This window comes from Centropristis striata, chromosome 5, assembly GCF_030273125.1.
Source record: "Centropristis striata isolate RG_2023a ecotype Rhode Island chromosome 5, C.striata_1.0, whole genome shotgun sequence".
NCBI classification, from domain to species: Eukaryota; Metazoa; Chordata; class Actinopteri; order Perciformes; family Serranidae; genus Centropristis; species Centropristis striata.
Window position 1 is genome coordinate 19,795,862 of NC_081521.1, and position 20,010 is coordinate 19,815,871.

The 20,010-nt window shown below is 39.0% G+C and overlaps 1 protein-coding gene across 1 annotated transcript in view; it reads right to left on the minus strand.

Moving 5' to 3' along the window:
* The window catches only part of oprl1 (opiate receptor-like 1), a 106,390-nt gene extending 93,385 nt beyond the window's left edge, over positions 1-13,005 (minus strand). Inside the window, exon 1 of the mRNA XM_059334234.1 lies at positions 12,664-13,005. The gene's annotated coding sequence lies outside the window, so the exon portion shown is untranslated. The remainder of the gene's footprint in view (positions 1-12,663) is intronic.
* Positions 13,006-20,010: the final 7,005 nt, after the last annotated feature.

Sequence of the window (20,010 nt, forward strand, 5' to 3'; positions counted from 1 at the left end):
CATCTCTATTTAACAAATTGTATGATGTTCTACTTTGTTTTATCCATGCTGTAACGCATGGCTTGAAAGGCGCCCTATCAAATAAAATGCATTATTATTATTATTATTATTATTATTATTATTTATTACCATGTGTATAAAAATCGGCATGCCATTTTGGTAAAAAATGACTCAACACACATTTTAAATCAGCCCTGAATCGTGCAAGGTCAATGTTGACATAGAGTCGACTAGTTGGAACATATCTACGCCATCAAATAATTTAAAAGAAGGATGTAAATGCCCCTTACACAAAGGGCACTGAGCAACTCTTGCTTCACACATCAAAGCCCCCCACTCTATCACCCTCTCAGCCCCTTGCTCACTTTTAAGCATTTTTCAAAATAAAATAGTAGGGATCGGCTCGGATCTGAGAAGGTGAAGTTACACTTCAATAACATACAATGAAGGGACTAACCAAGCCATGAATCTAAATATTTTTCTGGGTGAGAAACCAAAAAATATAGATAAATATAAATCTGCAGTATTTGACCACTTTGTAAAATGTTGCAGCTTTACAAGTCACTACAAAAACTATTATACTGTCTGTTTTTTGTGGTTAATTGGTTCAGGTCATAGAGAGATCATCTTCATGGTTTCAAGCAAACAACTTTTCTCTATATAAGTATTGGCGTAAAACGTAATGCCGGAGTAAGGTCAAACTGTGTTCACATTTACAGCATTAAGAAAACATTTTTTTTTCTGGGTTCAAAATGTGGAGTCAGTGTGTCTAAGGGAAGATATAATTATCAGGTCATAAAGGTGAGGTTGTGCTAAAAAGAATGATATCAACATGGCATGGTAAACCTTTTAGTGGTACAAACAGAATGAAAAGTATTTAAAAAATATAATTTTATTCCCATTCATTCAGCATTCCCTCCTCATGCACACTCGCTCAGATTTCCATCAGCTGACCACACATCCAATAGTTCAGCGACACAACTACTCGCTGATCTTGTTGCTGCCTCTTTTTAAGTAGGATCTCAGTAGTTCATGCTGCTCTTATGCGTGCTAACTGCTGTCACAGAGCCACCTGTTCTCCTCACTATTCATTTCTGTGCTAATCATCACACAGACGTTCACAAACGTCTTCAGAAAGAGGAACATTCTCCCACTCAGGTAGTCTCACCTGCTGCTCAAGACCCCATGCAGACTCCACAAATTCCCACCATGCTATCCATGTGTCAGTCCCTGGACATATCCTCCACGCTGCTACCATAGATAAACTGTCATTAAGTGAAAATACAGTGTGAAAGGGTCAAAGTTATGAGACCAAATAGGTAAACGTCCTTTTTTATGTCTATATAACGTTTTATATAACTTTATTGACACATTGCCATGGATACGCATTGTTCTGCTTCTCTCCTGGTGACGGCTCGCCTTGTTAGTGACCTGTCAATCAAAGGTAGCCATGCCCCAAAACATATGATTCTTTATCTTTTATTTTCTTCTAAATGGGGCCATTATTAGAACAATTGACATAATTGTCTTGAAGAAGATTTTTCACTAGCGGTGCGAAAAAAAATTTCTTAGGTAATAAATCAAGTGAGAAGTTTTCTCATTGTGGACTGAAATGAATGGACATATTTTTTTTGCAGCCAAACTTAGCCCCCCCTGCTGGAATTTTCGGTAGAATGCAGCTTAAGGCGCTTCCTGGTTTGCCTCCATGCTCAGACATGGAGATTGCTACCTGGCTGCTACCTGTCTGCGCTTCAGCTGCTCATAACTCAGGTATGTCCCCATCTGATTTCCTCACGGCAGTGAACCAACGCGGTACAAGTTCCTCTCAACATAAGTCAGTAAGTGTTCAAACATCTATTCAGTGTGTGCAGGCTGCTATTACCAGGTTTCGAGGCATTTGTCCAAACATATTGTGTTCACTTTCACTGCGCTCCCTGCTCGATAGGAAACAATTACCGTAAATGCAGGAATAGCGGTGGACTAATACTACGGTATTAAGCTTTGTTTAAAGCAAGCATTATAAGGAGGCAACATTGTATATGTATATATAAACCTTAAATAGCATGTACCCATATTTAACAAATACAAACTCACTATTCCAAATAATATGTTTTTTTTTTTTAATGTGCGCATCATGCTGGATATTACTACATTTTCTGTGTCACTTCAAAATAAAAGTCTTCTAGTGGCCTTACAAGTGGCGGTCAAGAGGGTTAACAGGCTGTGTCATCTCAAGTGGAGGTCTTTTTGAAGGCAGCAAGATTTCAGGTCTCAGGCTTCTTAAAAATGTTTTTCTTTACCCTCCAAGGGAGCTTTGAGCTCAAAGTCATCATTATATTTGGCAGTTATACTGTGTGCCTCCAATACTCATATATACTATTTAGTTTGACAGAAAAGTAGATTTAGTATGTCCGAATACTTTAGATTTGGCAGACTTTAGTCATATATTTGATTGTTGTAGTACTTTTATGTGTGACTGTATTTGAATATGCATGGTTTTATTTTGGATGTAGCCCACTGTTGTGGGAGTGCAATTTGTTTTTATGATTAAAGAACAAAGCTTCATATCATATTCATATGTTACTACTGCTGTGTTCTGATAGGGATGTCTGGTAATCCTCATTTACAAACTCTGAGCACAGAAGTGTTTAAAACAGGCGTACGTTGCCAATTTTTGGTTTTTGAAAGATGAGTATGCCAATACCAGGATGTCCTTCTGGATCTGGTCGCATTTTGCAGTATGTAAGCCAGGATGAGTTTTGGCTATTCTGACCCACAATCCTCAGGAAGCATATCTAAGTTTGAGTCTGGTCCAGGAAGTGCTGTCTTTGTTCTGTGTTTGTTTATTTCTCCCAGTGCACCCGTCTATCGTGACCTCATTTATTGCAGCGATTTACGTGAACCCATTAGCTGCTTCATGGCTCTAGCCTGACCTCATGCAAACCTAACTGCAACGTGCTTTATTGTTGAGTCATTTTTCATGACCAATCTTCTGTTTTCCTTAAGAATACACTGCTTTCCAGTAATTTTTCATGACTGATCTTCTGTTTTCGTTAAGAATACACTGCTTTCCAGTATTTTTTCTTTTCAGTATCACACACACTTCACTGTTTCTCATCACTGACCTCAATCATCTGGATCTTGCTCATTATGCTTTATCATCTGGCAGATTATTCCTATTTGTATTGATTATTTGTGGCCGTTTCAGTCCTGTTCGGTCAGTGAACATCTCACTTTGTTAACAAAGGCTGTATTTTAAGCAGATCCCATTCATTACAAATGTCCCTGTACAGTCAAAGTGCAAAAGACTTTCTATCAAGACTAAATTATTTCACATCATCTACTAAAATCATCACATATCATCTGTTACAATAATCACATATTATATGTTATAATAATCCAGTGTTCTCCTATAAGCCTCTCATGCTATCTGTTCAATCACATCATATGTTATGATAAACTTTATTTATTTCATAAGCAGCTCCCATTTGTAATAGAATGGAAAGGAAAAATGGGAAAGGGAGAGGATGGCTTTGGAGAATATACAGTAAAGAAAGATAGAAAAGAGAGAGAGAGAGCTAAAAAATAATAATATTCAGGAAACAAATGAAAAGAAAGGAGAATCAAGAGATGGGTAAACATAAAGGGAGGAAGGAAGAAGCTTGAGAAGCACGGAAAATGAGAGAAATGTTGAGTAGGTGGGGAGGAAGGGAAGGGATGGAGAAAAACTGAAAAGGAGCAGTACTGTAGCAAAAAAGAAAAAAGGAGGAGAGGAATTGACAGCATCAAATTTACTATTAATGCACTGCCACGTGAGGAATATATTAACGCCAAGATGTGTGAGAGAGAGAGACTTAGAGAAAGAATGAGGGGGCGGGTGGATCACATCAATATTTATGGGTGTTAATGCAGTAAAAATAGAGAAGGGAAGCAGTACAAAATGAACAATGAAAAACATGTTAATGCATGAAAAGGATAAGGTTGTGGTGTTATATGTTTCTGTTGCTGTTGTCACAACCAAACCCAAATAATCCATTTCTCTGTGTGTGCGGCATTAAGCTCCAAGGCCAATGGTTCCTCATGATATCAACTTTAAAGAGTCAAAAGAACATATAGTTTCCTTTATAAACGTGTCAGTAATACAGCTTTGAGCAAACATTACTCAAGGACGAGAGAACAATGTATTTGTTGGCGTTTATTTTCAGCTGTGGATTAACGGAATGTTAAATCTAGTATCACATACATTTATTGAACCTGAATCCTTTTTGAATTTGTTCTTGTATATTTCGATGTCTGCAGGTATTTCAAGGCTAAAAACCTGCAGCTTACAGTTGTCTAATGACCTTTTTGTTGGCTGAGAATGCAGAAGCACTGCCTCTTTTATGGCTGCTTTATTAATGATCACAACTTCAGCTGATTAGTAAAGTATATGGAATTAAATGCATCTTGCATGCTTAATACTTGTCCCATATATCGAGGGTCCTGATTCCTAATTATTGCATTGATTTGACTAAATTTGTTGATAAGACATAAATGCAAAGTTTTATTGGAGGCTGTTCAAATGACCCACGAGGTGGCGAGCTAGGGAATTTGAGCCGCCACTCTGTTGGTCTCTTGCTGAACTACAAAACACAGTCTACCGGTAATTGTAGTGACACTAAACAACTGGTGTTACAGAGAGATGTGTATTTTCACTCACAAACAATCTTTGGCTCAACACCTACACCAATTGTAGACAACATGAAGGATGCTTCATTTCAGCTTTTTCCATTGCTAATTGTTAATTAAAGCTAAAAAAAAAAAAAAAAAAAATCTACGCTCCAGTCAACTTCCTGCTGGGTTTAGGGTATGGGTCCAAAAGGCTTTTTCGTTCGTTTCCCCAAGATACATATATGTACCAAATTTTGTTAGTTTTCGTGAATGCTCCCCATAAGGTGCAGTTCCGTTTAAATTGAGGTACTTTGCCAAGCCCATTTGTGAGACCCTTAACATAAGTAAATTTCAGGTCTTGATGCGCGTGCAAAGTGTTGCAACTTTTTAAATGTGATAAAGTCTCCAAAAAGGCAATTCATTTGGTACGAAATAATCCAATAGGATCCTTGCCACATTGCAGTCGGTAGAATATAGCTAAAATTAGCTTGCTAACAGCTAACTTGTTCTTTCTGGTAGACACAGAGTGCAAAAATAATCATATGATATGTGGAAATCCAATAGTTTTACTAAGAATGAGGCAGTTTGTTAGCATTTCAGCCCATGGTTGTATCTGTGTCACTACAATAGGTCTAGTTTTTAGGTTTGTCAGATTTTAAAAACGTAGTTGTAGGTAGCGGGGTGTTCTGTCTTTGTGGACTGCTGGCTAGTAAACGTCATAGCTTGCTAATTCCACCGTGCTTTCACGCTACACTGGTTATATAAAATGAGCCCAACAGCAGGCTGATGCCTTTGCCCCTCTCCCCTAGTCAGCCGTCCATTGCTGGAGCTGCTGAGAAACTTTATGGTCCCACTGACCTGTCAAACAATGCCATGTCCACTTGGCTTATTCTATTTATATGCACTAAAATCTATTTGAATTCCAAGATCTGGAACACATTAGGTATTCAGGCATTGTGTGCATGTTTAGAGTGAGTCCCTGCCCTTTACGAAGGAGCTGAAGCTTCTTTATGTTTTTCACGTATGGGCGTCAGATATATAAGATCAAAAGTGGAGTGGTGCTTCATCACATGTAACACAGATGCTGTACTGGACTTGTGTAGTGAAGAGTCCGCTAAGTTTGAAGGTGAAGTTGGTCAATCTACTTCCCAACCCTCATCTCTGATTACAAGCTTTGGATGGGGACTGAGAGAGTAAGCGTTTGATGGTGACTGGGAGGAGAAGATCATGCAAACAAGCAGCTGAAATGTGTTTTCTTCACAGCGTCTGGGCTCAGACATAAACTATATAAGGCTCTGGCTGCACAGACAATACTCAGTGTCTTTGCAGCACCTCTTCATGTGAGCTGCAGCGGCAACACATCAAAATGCCGCCATGGACCAGGCTCTCTCTCTCCCTCACTCTCTGGCTGATCATGAATATTCATCAAATCAAAACAGCAAAGTAAATCTGCTGCGCTACTGAATTTCCCCAGGGTTAGTGCCAGGCTCAATACATGGGGGTTATATATGCTCTAATATCTCTCTCTCTCTTCTCTCATCTCTCCACCCCTCTCTGTTGACACCTCTATCTCCTTTCCTCCTTCTCACATCTACTATCCACACTGAAGACAGCTTGTTGTGCTGTGCAGGTTTGATCTCTGCTGCAGCAGCAGTGTGTGTGTGTGTGTGTGTGTGTGTGTGTGTGTGTTTTGGCTGCCTAAGCTTATGTGAATAAGCAGTTAAACTTGGAGCCTAAAGTGTGTGTCCATGTAAGGCTGCAGTGGCACTCTGGGTGGGCACTGTACCACCTCTACTACGTGTGAGAGGACAACGAAGCACTAATGAGATGTTTCTGTTACTGTGACTGCATGCAACAGGAGGAAAGAAAAGCTGCAGCAACTGATTTAGTTTACCTAGGTTATGAAGTAATTTCAGTACTTCTGTGGCCTTCTATTTCACTGCAATGTAAGTCCTGTACCTCACACTCAACATTTTTCCAAGTGTGATGATTAAAGTGGTTCTCTACATGTTATATTTATTGAATTTGCGTTTTTACAACCTCTATGCCCAGCTTCTCCCGTCCTCTCCCCTGTGCTCTGTGTAAACAGATTTTCAGTGAATATTTGTCATGTGACCGTTCGTCTCAGCAGAATCAATCATGGCTTTACAGTGTTGCTGAGGAGCAGAATTTAATGTTTTTTAACAGGATATAATTATTCCAAACTGTTTATTTTTAGGCTAGTAGAATGTAGGAGAATGAAGTCATTCTGACAGAAATATCACCATTTTAAGCTTCATTGTGGTTACTTTTTCTAATGGAACCTTTAGTAACCTATAATCTGTTCAAGGGCTGTTGGAAAGTTCAAATTCCGATGATAATGCCTGTTTTTACGGTTTCTTTCTATACATCTTACGTCACAATTTTAAGCTTCTATTTTTTTCTTTCTAAAGGAAACTTTTATAACCTATGATCTGTTCAAGGACTGCTGTTTCCATGGAGGGGTTCAGAGCCACTGATTCCTGTCCTCTCACTGTAAAATTCTGACTAAATTAATTATGTGTCCTCTCAAACATTGTCAAGTTTTAAGCAACACTCCTGAAAAGTCTGCAAAATAAACCATGGATTGGTACAGTAAATGGAGGATGACATAATTAAAAAGAGCAGCAGGAACTCTGATTCATTGTGGCATTTCATAACTGTTTCCAACCTCAGATGGCATTTGTGTTATTTTATCATATAATGTGTCTCCTCTGATTCATGCGTTCTGTGGGGTTTCTATCAGTTGCAATGGTGGCAGAGAGTGGGGGTTACCTGCAACAAGTATTCTTCTGATTTTGTCAGTTTTGGTCATCCCACAGCCTGAACATCTCTATGTTCCACAGCTCTATGTGCACTGAGAAGAACACATAAGACACACTTTATTTTATTAAGTATTTTTGAAATGTTGATTTGTCAGACAACAGCCAACTTTCCCACTAACGCATCGGTCCATCTCAAATGAGCTTGGGCTTGGTGTCGTAGAATTAATTTGAAGATGTATTAAAATATCTGACATATAGCAGTTTAAATATGCATCAAATATGTTTTGATAAACACACATAAATCTGACCAACAGTCACAGTCTCTTTACAGGAAACTTCTGCTTGATTGGGATATGAACAGCTCGGATTTGGGAAATCCCAAGTGTGTTCTTATATCAAGTGTTCTTCATAACAGGAAATTACAGGACGTTGACCCTTAGTAACACAAAAACAATGACACACCAACCTGCAAAGTAAAAAGAGAGAAACTGGGTGTTGTCTCTCAGAGTTGTTCTGAACCTTGGATGTGTTGTCATCTGTTTTTACTATCTGCCAATTAAATCCCGCACAAGGCTGTTATTCGAATTCATCTGGTCGTCAAGTGTTTTTCTTTAAAGATTTTCTACGACATTGGTGGCATAACTGGATATTGTTGATGTACAGCTTTTGCTTTGCATGGTTTGTTCCCAAGCCTTCATACAATCATGTTGTTTTTTAATGTAGTAATGCCTGCAGTAATTACCTGTTACCAATGAACCTGTTTACCTGTGGAATGTTCCAAACAGGAGGTTTTTTTGACTGGTCTTTTGTTGCCCCCATCACAACTTTTTTTGAAATGTGTTTCTGATATCAAATTCACTTAAATAATTTCAGATGATAGGGTCCAACATGAACTATATACATATTGTGTTTGTACAGTTTGTTAATGGAATATGTGTCAAAAAGTATTAGCAAATAGAACATTCTGTTTTATTTCTGTTTAGCATAGCACCAAACTTTTTTGGAATCAGGGTTGTAATTGATAAAAGACAAAAAGGTTATAATAAAATGAGAAATATTACAATGACTTGATTTCATTATTGTGTCTGAATATAGTCAGATGCATATGACCTGCAAAATGAGAAATAAATGTCATTAAATCACAAAAATGTAGCCCTCCAGTTGTTGTAATACTTTACTATCCAGACTGAAAATAAAACAGCTCTGCTTTGGAGACAAATGAAGTCCTGAGGGTGTGTTCCAGTAGACAAGAGTGTGATAATTGAATATGATCCAGGAAATCAAGTTTAAATAAGTGATCGTTTTTTTTAAAGCTCATTAGACACCAAAAAACAAACAAAACCCATATAGCATATTATTCCCTGGTCCTGTGTGCCAAAAAGCCAACCTCAATGACCACAATGAGGCTGTTAAACAACACAAGTATTAAGTATTACTGACTTTATATACATACAAGAGATCATCCAGTTGTTAAGACCTGCAGGCTCCCCCACCCCCTCAGAGGAAAGACATAATACAAACAGCTGTTAATAAACCCATGCAGTTCAGGTAAACTGTGTAGGATGATGAAGTCTCTGCTTATTTTCAGCCTTTCAGCATGTCCAAATGGTTACAGTTACATAAAAAGACAGAATCCTGGACTCTGTTTTATCTCTGTTGCAGCAAATAGTTGGACTTCACTGATAACAAATGTCCTGCACTGCTTGTGTTCAGCTTGTATTGCACTGATCTTAATTCTGCATGGTGAAGGTGATATAACAACAAAAAAGATTTCATGAATACCACTCACTCATTGTTGAAAGCAACTTTGAGACTTACCTGACTGAAGCAGAACATAAAGATACATATAGACAATTAAAGATGTGGGGATGATTATCTGGCTATTAGGGATGGGTGCCGTTCACATTTGAACCGATACGGTACCGATACCCGGTACCTGGGAATCGGTATCGGTACTCAACGGTACCAATTTTCGGTACTTTTGCGTTTGAAAATATAAACTTTAAAAAATATATCAAAACAATATAAAATCCAGGATGAGCAGTGCTTTATTGTTGAGTGACCGTGCATTTTGTAACATGAAGGTTGGAGTGTTATCAAAGAATGCAGAGGAGCGCTCTCAGGTTGCAAGTGCACGGAGAAAAAAAAAAAAAAAAAAAAGGTTGCAAGTGCACATGTGATTTGTTGTGATGACGTCGTAGCTGTGCGGCGCAGCACCGGTCAGACAGTATTGTGGGCATAGCATGGTTGGAATAAACAAAGTTGAGTCGGGCTGCTCTGTGAACATATCGAGGATGACACAGTCATTAGTCTGAGGGATTTAATTTCAGCGAGGCAGTTTGGAATAAAGTGGCAGGTAATATTCCTGAGTTGAAGATCGGAGTTTTAGCGGAGGACCAGAGATGCAGCAGCTAGCTGCTAGCTGTTAATGACTGGTCTACAGAAGAATGGAGAGAGCAAACGGAGTAAGGAAGGTCCAATCTGGAGGCAGACTAAGGCCAAGCCCGGGTAGAGACATTGGAGAGATAGCAGCTGGCGGCGAGCAGGCCTAGAGCCGGGGTGTTCGTCTCTGCGCCGGGTTGAAAGAGGACGGCAGCTAGTGGCCGCGGTGAGCAGACAGGACCAGACGAGGAGGTAAATAAAAAAATAGTGCGATCGTCAGCACGCTTGTTAATCAAGACGTCAAATGAAAACAGGTTGAAATCAATGATCAGTTTAAAGGTAACGCCGTTTAGGTACCGAAACATGGTACCGTTTGATTTTACTTGAATCGGTACTCGGTAGTACCGACGGAATTCGGTCGGTACCTATAAAAGTACCGAATTCGGTACCCATCCCTACTGGCTATATCATCATACTTTGTTATTAAAATAAATCTCTTAAATATATGTTTTCTTTAAAAGGAGAACAAACATACACTGTTTATTGTAGGCATTTTTGTTGAATTTTGAACTTTCCGACAGTCCCTGAACGGATCATAGGTTACAAAAGCAAAGCTTAAAGTTACAAGGATATTTCTGTCAGAATCACATTATTCTTCATGCCTCATTTAAAAACCAGATCCTGTTAAAAACATTAAATTCTGCTCCTCAGAGACACTGTGAAGCCATGATTGATTCTGCTGAGATGAACGGTCACGTGACAGATATTCACTGAAAATCTGTTTACACAGAACAGAGAGGAGAGGACAGTAGAGGCTGGAAGTAGATTCTAGACATGCAAATAGTTTGATATGTATAGCATGTGGAGGCACAATTTATTGGATTTAATGGAGATACATTTTTGTCCAAATTTGAACTTTCTGACAGTCCTTCAACAGATCACAGGTTAAAAAAGTTCCCGTTAAAAAAAGTGACCAAAATGAAGCTTAAAATAGTGATATTTCTGTCAAAATCACTTTATTCTACATGTCTAATTTAAAGTTGCCAAAATAAAGTGTTTGTACTAACCAGAAAAACATTTAAAAACATTAAATTCTGCTCCTCAGAGACACTGTGTAGAATAAGATGAGTTCCCTTGCTTCTATTAATGTCGCAGTTGTTTATGTTCTGTTTTTCTAGCTGCACATACCAGCAGCAGCAAGAAGACAGTTATTTTAACTTATGGCCTCATATGTGTATGCATATATATATATATATATATATATATATATATATATATATATATATATATATATATATGTGTCTAAATCTGCTCTTCTGTATCAACAAATGTTCTTTTTGTACGTGACCACTTATTGTGTTTATTCTCTTTTTGTATGTGGGATCACTTGCATGCCATTGGTCATTAATAAAAAATGTTTCACATCCGGCAATAAAGTACGATTCACAAATCTGCTTTCATCTTTAATAAGCAGTTTGGGATGAAGCCCCATGACTTCATGTGCAGAGACAACAATAGTGGAGACTCTGTCTGAAGAGTTGAAACACTGTTTGTTTATACTTCCAGTTTGGTGCCAACAAGGACATTAACCCTTTGAACCCCAACAGGCTGCTTCAGGGCTTTTTTTTCTCTCTTTTTTTTTACATTAAACTCACTGTGGCTTTGTATTTCACTGCAATATATAAGTCATGCACTTCCATGGAATCAGCAAGAAGGGGGAACAACTGAAAAATGTATTGTGTGTAAAATAACATACATCATTCAAAAAAGAAGACTCACACTCGACACAAGTGTCATGATTAAAGTGGGTTTTTACATGTTATACATATTGAACTATTTGCATTTTTACAACGTCTACTTCCAGCCTCTCCTGTCCGCTCCTCTCAGGTCTGTGTAAACAGATTTTCAATGAGTGTTTGTCACGTGACCATAAGTCTCAGCAGAATCAAACTCAATAATAACACATTTGCAATGACATAAATCATAAAAAAGACATTTTTCCCGATGAGTATATATATATATATATATATATATATATATATATACACACACACAGACACACACACACAAATATTTTACTAAATATCTGTGAGAAGGTCCTTCCTCTTGACCTTCTCAGCTGCTCGCTCCTCGTTTATGTCCCTCAAAGTTTCCCAGAAGGCAAAACTACTGTCGCCACACAGACTCCACCTTCTAATTCATGTCAGTCTAGGTAAGTTACAGTGTACATGACAATGTAGATATGGAGCGGAAAATCTGTAGTTTGTTAGTAGTTTCCAAGAATCTACAATCTAAATGTTTTCAAGTTCTCTAAATCTGTCAGAAACAGTGAAGTGATCTGTGAGCACTCAGAAATCTGCTGTTGGGTTTGTTTTCTACACTTTTGTCCGTAACACACTTATATACAGTAGAAACCTGCTGCGAAGTGTCTCAGTAGTAACGCTGTGTGTCACACACACACACACACACACACACACACACACACAGTATTCAGTGATGCACCTCAGGTGTTGGATGTAAACGCACCACAGGATGAAACAACTGTTACAAGTACACTTAAACGCACCACTGTAGAAAACTCGTAAACGCGCAGATATCAACACTTTAAAATCCAAGTATATCACGCACGCGCCGCGCCACGAGCTATCAGTATCCATACAGTGTGTTATGGCAAGCTTTCAGCTGGAGCAGCTCAACATAAACACAGTGACAGACTGCAGGCGCGTTTTCACACGCAGTCCGCACTGTGGTGGTCCAGGACACCGACGCATAGATCTACATACATGCGCACACGCGGTACGCACAGAAACGTACCTGCAGTACAGCACCGGGCTGTGCAGCACCTTACCTTTCCGCTGCCAGCAGCTCCACAGCTCCCCGCGGACCGCCCCGAGGACACAGCCGCTCCAAGTTGTTGTGTTTCTCCGCTGCGTTTCTGCTGTGCACCGTCTCGCTCTCCGTCCGCCGCGTCCTCTCTCAGTTTGATGTCTTTAGATTCGCCGTTTCCTCCCGCTGTCAACACCAAGAAGTCGCTACGGTGGACGGTGTCAGAATCCAAAAACCTCCAGCCAGTCTGTCCAGGTTTTCCCCGGGATGACGAGGGGAAGAAAAACCGTTTCACCTCCAGTCAGCATCAGCTGGCAGGCAGACAGAGAGAGAGAGAGAGGGGGTGAGGGAGGGGAGGGGGAAAGAGAGAGAGAGAGAGAGAGGAGGGGTCTGCTGGGATGAAGATGCAGCCATGCGCTGCGCTTTCTCTCTCTCTCTCTCTCTCTTCTTCAGATCGATGAGGGCTTGCTCACCCCCTCCCCACCTCTCTCCCTCTTTCTCTCTCTCTCTCTCTCTCTCTCTCTCTCTCTCTCTCTTTCTTTCCTCCATCTCCCCACTAGTAGCTTATCTTGTATGCGCATTTGGATCGGGGCGAACTGCTGTGTGTATGTGTGTGTGACAACATTCTTCCATGTCAGGCACGTGCAACCATTCGCTTGTGTGTGTGTGTGTGTGTGTGTGTGTTATTACATTGTGTTTGAAGTGTCCAACCTGCACTTGAACATCTAAAGGGGACCACGTGAAACTGTTTGGAGTAATCCAACCTGTTAGTGTAATAACATTACTCCAATGAAACACTCGAGGCCAGAGAAAGTGATGTCATGGTTCTGATGTTGGCGATAAATAAACAGGGTGCGACCCGGGAACAGTGCTGCAGTTTGTAGTCTGCTCATGTGACCATGCATAGCTAGATTTATGACTTATTTACTTCTTATTTATACGATCTGCTGGAAAGAGTTCACACAGAAACAAGATACCCATCATTCTCCAAATCCAAAAGACAGTGTAATGTGACTGATCAAACAGTTGGTTTTCTTGGAAACAAGCGATAGCAGCAGAAATCAGCTCTTTGTCACTGAAACAGAAGTCAGCTCTTTACATTCTGCTCCCTTTTATAGATAACTAAGGGTGGGATGACAGTGGATTTTTAGGGGGAGATAGCAGGTCAACAGGTAGAAGGTGTACCTCAGATGGGAAGAAAGTGTGTTTGTGGAGACAAATGTCACCACACTTTAATAAAATCGGGTTCATTGAATCCACAAGAGTCTCAGCTTTCCAGTCATACCCCATTTATGCAGTTCCAACACAGTTTAGGGACCCCAGTATGCAGAAATATTCAAATGCAACAGGCGAAAATAACATATTTGCATTGAATAAGAATAACTATGTGGCTTTTGCCCAAAACTGTATAGGATCAGCATAAAATGGGCATGCATGGACATTCTATGCAAACCAATAGAACCCATGTTCATTCAGATAGTTTGAGGTCAGAGCTTGAAAAAGGGCTTTGTCAGTTGTAAAGCTTAAACCGAGCCCACTGCAGCGTCTGAAAGCAAACAATAAGAGGGCTTGTCAGAGCACTAAAGGGTTAAACTGTTGAATTAACAGAGTCAACATCACGCAGCAGATAATTGTTTGTTTCCTATGCAACTGTCTGTAAACTGAAGTGGTCTGAGGATTCCTTCCCATGATTACATTCAGTGTTAATTGGTTGAAGCTGCTGCTGCAACAAGTGATTAGTGTGTTTTCAATGTCCACTGCATGACTGTCAGTATATGACTATACTGAATATAAGAATATCAGTCTTAAATAGTTAAATAGTTGCATCCAGGAGCCTGCAGGATTATTTCTCTTGACGTTTTATTGCTCAAAACAAATGTGAAAACTGATCTACTGGTGAGGAAGAATCACTTGTGAAATGCAAAGATGGCACAATTTGAGATGTGTGTGTAAGTAATGCTTGCAGATCACTTTCGGAAAAGAGCCCCAGCTTCAAAAAAACAGCAAAGTCCACAACTGTTATAGTGCTGATGTGCAGCATGATTTGTATGATATCCTTTGAAATGCAACAATAAAAAGAACATTGCCAGGCTTAATAACTCTACTGTGCATACTGCAACTTCCGACACAAACACCGTCCTCCTACTTGAAACACCGGGGGTTTGACCCAGCTCACATTCAACGCGTGATCTTTAATATTACATATATTATATTCATCAGTGAACGAAATGATGAGGGATAACTACAAATTCCAGTGCATAACTCTTCTTGGAAACCATAGGAACCACTCATGAGGACAGTCTGACATACAGTCAAAAAATTTGGACACACTTCCTCATTCAATGGTTTTTTCTTTACTTTTTATTATTTTCAGCATTGTAAATTAATACTGAAGACATCAGAACTATAAAAGAACACACCTGGAATTATGTAGTAGACAAGAAAGAGTTAAACAAACCAGAATATGTTTTATATTTGAAATTCTTCAAAGTAGCCTCCTCTTGCTTTTGAGGCAATTACCTGGATGGTTTTCAGTTAACAGGGGCACCTTGCCAAGAGTAAATTTGTGGCATTTCTTGCCCTCTCAATGTGTTTGAGACCATCAAGGCAAAAGGTTAAAGGCTACTTTGAAGAATCTAAGGGCGCTTTCACAAACATGTCCGTTTGGTTTGTCCGAATCAGAGTAAAAATTGATACTTTTGGTTCATTTTGTGTTTAGTCTGGTTTGCTTCCACAGTGCAGAGATATAAGCGGACCAAATGGAAAAACAGATTTGAAGAGGGGCATGTACCAAGGTGGAGGGTTGGAAATCTACTCACACTAATATTTATCATTGGTTGAAAAGTTGGCAGTGAAAAATGCAAACATGGAAATAAACAAAGCAACGTGGAACCAAACTCAATCGGAATATGTTTGATTCTAGCGGCTGTAATCTGCTCTGATGTTCAGACCAAACTAATGTGGAGAGAAACGGTCGGAACGGGCTCCCGTTGAGGCTCTGGGTCGTCAATAATGTGTTGACCAGTGGTGGGCCGTCAGGGCCAGCAAGGCCTTCTCTGCTGGCCTAACATAACCAGAAATCATGATCATGATTATGATAAAGGTTAATTTAATTTTTCATTTACTTTCCCTAAATATCTAAAAGTATTCATATTCTCCTCATGTCATATTATGCTCTTTCCAGTGCTGTTGTTTTTAGGTTAGAGTTTTTATCCAATCAGAATTTAGCTATCTTATGTTGCCAGGCTGTATGAAATCTGCCCGGGCCTTCAGAATCAACAATGCGGGCGTCTGTGCACTGTAAGTGAACGGGCAAAGATATGGATACTTACTAGTTTGAGTTGCAGATCAACAGAGTCACACCCGGGACTGTTAATGGTATGTAAATAATCTGGCGCATTGGCGCAGCTGTGTGGATGTACTCAAAGCAACGGGTCACAGAAAGTCGTGATATGTCACGTTTTGACATGAAAAAGTTTTTTTCACAAAGAGACTTGTTTATTGTGTCGCTGTCGCCAAAGTATGGCCGTCTTGTTAGTGTCTTTCTGATATTAAACTGCGATTTTGCAATGTATTGTACAATCTTGTTAAAGCTTGCATATTCTTTGTGGACTCATTTAATAAAACTTTTTTGAAAGATAATTTTAAAGACCCTTTTATTCTTAAGTTTTGACAGTGGCATATCAGATATGTTTTAATTGCTGATGCGGAAGGCTATTGTTGACTTTTAAAATGCGCCGGATAATAGCCCATTTTGTAAATAACTGAGGTGATGCAATGCCTAGTAGTGCTTCAGTGTGTTTCTAACTACTCTCCAGTCCTGGTGTTATAAATGCTGGCATAATGAAAGGTATTTATTGACTAAGTTGGACATCACTGAAGGCCTAAGTGTGAAATGTACCGCCCGCCACTGGTGTTGACCCATTATTTCTGATGTGCTGATGTCGGAAAACTGTAGAATCCGAAAGGGCGAGCCTTGATGCTCCTACCACGAAAGTAAATATTAAGTTCTTTTGAGCAATATGTTGATAATTCTGCAATGATAAATTAGCTTTAGCTCAGTGGTAGCCTACAGAGTGAAACAGAATGACACACATTTCATATGATCTCTGTGCATCTGACATCAGGGAGCCCACAATCCACTGCCTTTTGGTTCAAATCCTTTTCTTCTTCTTTTTATTGTCGCATTTCAAAGGATATCATACAAATCATGCTGCAAATCAGCACTATAACAGTTGTGGACTTTGCTGTTTTTTTTAAGCTGGGGCTCTTTCCCAAAAGTGATCTGCAAGCATTACTTACACACACATCTCAAATTGTGCCATCTTTGCATTTCACAAGTGATTCTTCCTCACCAGTAGATCAGTTTTCACATTTGTTTTGAGCAATAAAACGTCAAGAGAAAAAATCCTGCAGGCATGCAACTATTTAACTGGGGCGGCTGTGGCTCAGTTGGTAGAGTGGGTTGCCCCCATAACCGAAGGGTTGGTGGTTCGATCCCTGACCGTGGCAGCCTACATGTCGAAGTATCCTTGAGCAAGAACTGAACCCCAAATTGCTCCCGATGCTGCGTTCATCGGTGTGTGTGAATGACTTCCCAATGGTGGCAGGTGGCACTGGTTAGGAAAGCCTCTGCCACCAGTATGAATGTGTGTATGCAAGGGTGAATGAGCGCAGTCTGTAGTGTAAAGCGCTTTGAGTGGTCGCAAAAAGCGACTAGAAAAGCGATATAAGTGCAGGTCCATTTTACCATTTGATTATATATATTCATACATTATCAATACATTATATTCACAGTGCAATCGAACCGCTCTAGGGTCCGTTTGGAAACGAGACCCTCTCTGCAAGTGGTCTGGGACCAGTTGTTTTGGTGTGCCCAGAGTACGATTGGAGCGCTCACAAGCAAGAAAACGAACTGTAACAAGGATTCAACCACCAGAGTTTGATTAAAACGGACTAAACTTTGGGTTGTGAAAACACCCTAAGACATAAAACATTCTCGTTTGTTTAACACTTTTTTTGTTTACTAGATAATTCCATATGTGTTCCATCATAGTTTTAATGCCTTTATCATTAATCTACAATGTAGAAAAACCATTGAATGAGTAGGTATGTCCAAATTTTTGGTACAGGTCATGGTGAGAAACTAAACGTTCAATAAACTGTTGCTGCAGCAGAGCTTTTACAAAACCTCTTTTTATCAAAGAGAGAAAAAGAAGTTTTCACGCTGCTTGCTTCACAATTATTAGTATTCATCAAAATCTAATAAGTAAATCTAATTGTAGCAAAAAATACATCAAACGTTACCTATTTATATTCCAGTCATGTCCTACATTTCCCATAATGCCTGAATGAGTTTTGACTTGCTGCATAAGAGTCATTGCAAGAGCACAGAGCAAAAAAAAACAGCTGGATCTGACCTTGATGAACGTCAAGGAGTTTATCCTAAAAACAACTGATGCTATTTTAGAGAACAGGACCTTCAGACAGCACACAGTAGAATAATGGGAACATTACCAGTTTTACAGGTTAGTTGAAAACTGGAGTTAAGGTCTGTTGAGAAACGTTGGATCATTAAATATTTCTGCACAAAAGGGAAGGCAGCCAAGCACACACACACATAAAGTTGTCATTTATTGTACCAAATGAGCATTAAAACAAACAGATCGCTAAATGTCTCTCTGAAACTCTCACATCACATTACACTGTCCTTGGTGAATCACCACTTACTCACAGGACAAAGAAAAACAAGAAGGTGAACCCGAGTTTCAGTTCAGCAGTTTTTTTTTTAACACTGTCACACTGAATTAAATTGTATTTCTCCTTCAGTAAGTCATGTGTTGTTTTTGTGACCCGAGTCGACCCGATCAGCCAGATTCCTAATAATGAACTATTGCCCTGTGTGTGTGTGTGTGTGTGTGTGTGTGTGTGTGTGTGTGTGTGTGTGAGTGTGTGTGAGTGTTACATGAGTGATTTCCTGCTGTAACTGTCAGTCTGTGCTGCGTTCACTGTCTGGCAGCAATGGGTTTCCCAGCAAAACAACCAGGATCTGGCTGAGTCACATTTTAATCTAACGTAGCGTGAAGCGATGCGGTGTTCTGCTGTGTTAACTGTTTGGTTCAGTTCATTTCAGATGGTGAAGAAGTTGATGATTGAGTGTTAGTGTGGATTAAACTGACTGTACTAGTGGTTTTACACGTTTAAGACAAAAAATACCATCGGCTCACATTCTCCATTAGTGCCAAAACATGCAGAATTCAGTACTTTGTCTGCCAAAACTACAACACAGTTACTTCTTTGCAAGTACTGTGCTTAAATACAATGTTGAGGTACTTGTCCTTTACTTTCTTTTACTTAAAGGTAAATATTGTACTTTTATTCCAGTTCTATTCCAGTTAGTCATTATGGCCCGACTCTTGTTTTCATTTCCCTTTTATTTGATTTACCTTTTAATTGTAATACGTTTGCATCATACATGTTTGCCCATTTTTATGTTTTATATCTGTAATAACCTATTGACAAGCATACACCACCTAGTCACCCACTCACCATGTCAATACTGTTCGATGTTTTATTTTGTTGCCACTGTTTTTAAATTATTTTATGATTTCTTGTAAAGTGACCTTGGGTGTTTTGAAAGGCGCTTATAAATAAAATGGATTATTATTATTATTATTATTATTATTATTAATGTTATCTGAACTCATCCAGTATGATTATATATTTGTATTTTTGTTTCTTTAATCATATATGATATTTGCCTATTTTCTTTAGTTTGTTTTGTTTTTAATTTATTGAGGCATATTGAGTCTACGCCTGTCGTATGAAATTAACTTCAACAAATAAACTTGACTTGACTTCATTTAGCTGCCAGCTTTAGTTACTTTTCAGGTCGAGATTAAACATAAAAAAAACATGAACAATTTAAAGCGATGACACATTTTTAAAATAAATTTAACCTCATAACAGTATATTAAGTAGTTTAAATTAGACCTACCTTTATGACGATAAATTGCTGCTTATATAAATGCATCAATGATAATAATCCAAGAATAAATTTAGAATATATAAAACAATCTGAGTGGGTCATTCTTCATAACAAGTACTTTTACTTTTGATACTTTAAGTACATCTTGATGGTGATACTTCTGTATTTTTACTTAAGTAAGTTTTGAATGCAGGACTTTTGCTTGTAGTGGAGTAATTTCACAGTGTGGTATTAGTACTTTACTGAAGTAAGGGATCTTTTTTTTACATATTTGTTATATATTTAAGACCAACATCATATTTGATGAGCGCAGTGCTCAAAATGACCAGTGACCGAGATGTCATCATGTCAATGCAACAGATCACTCTACCATTTTAACAG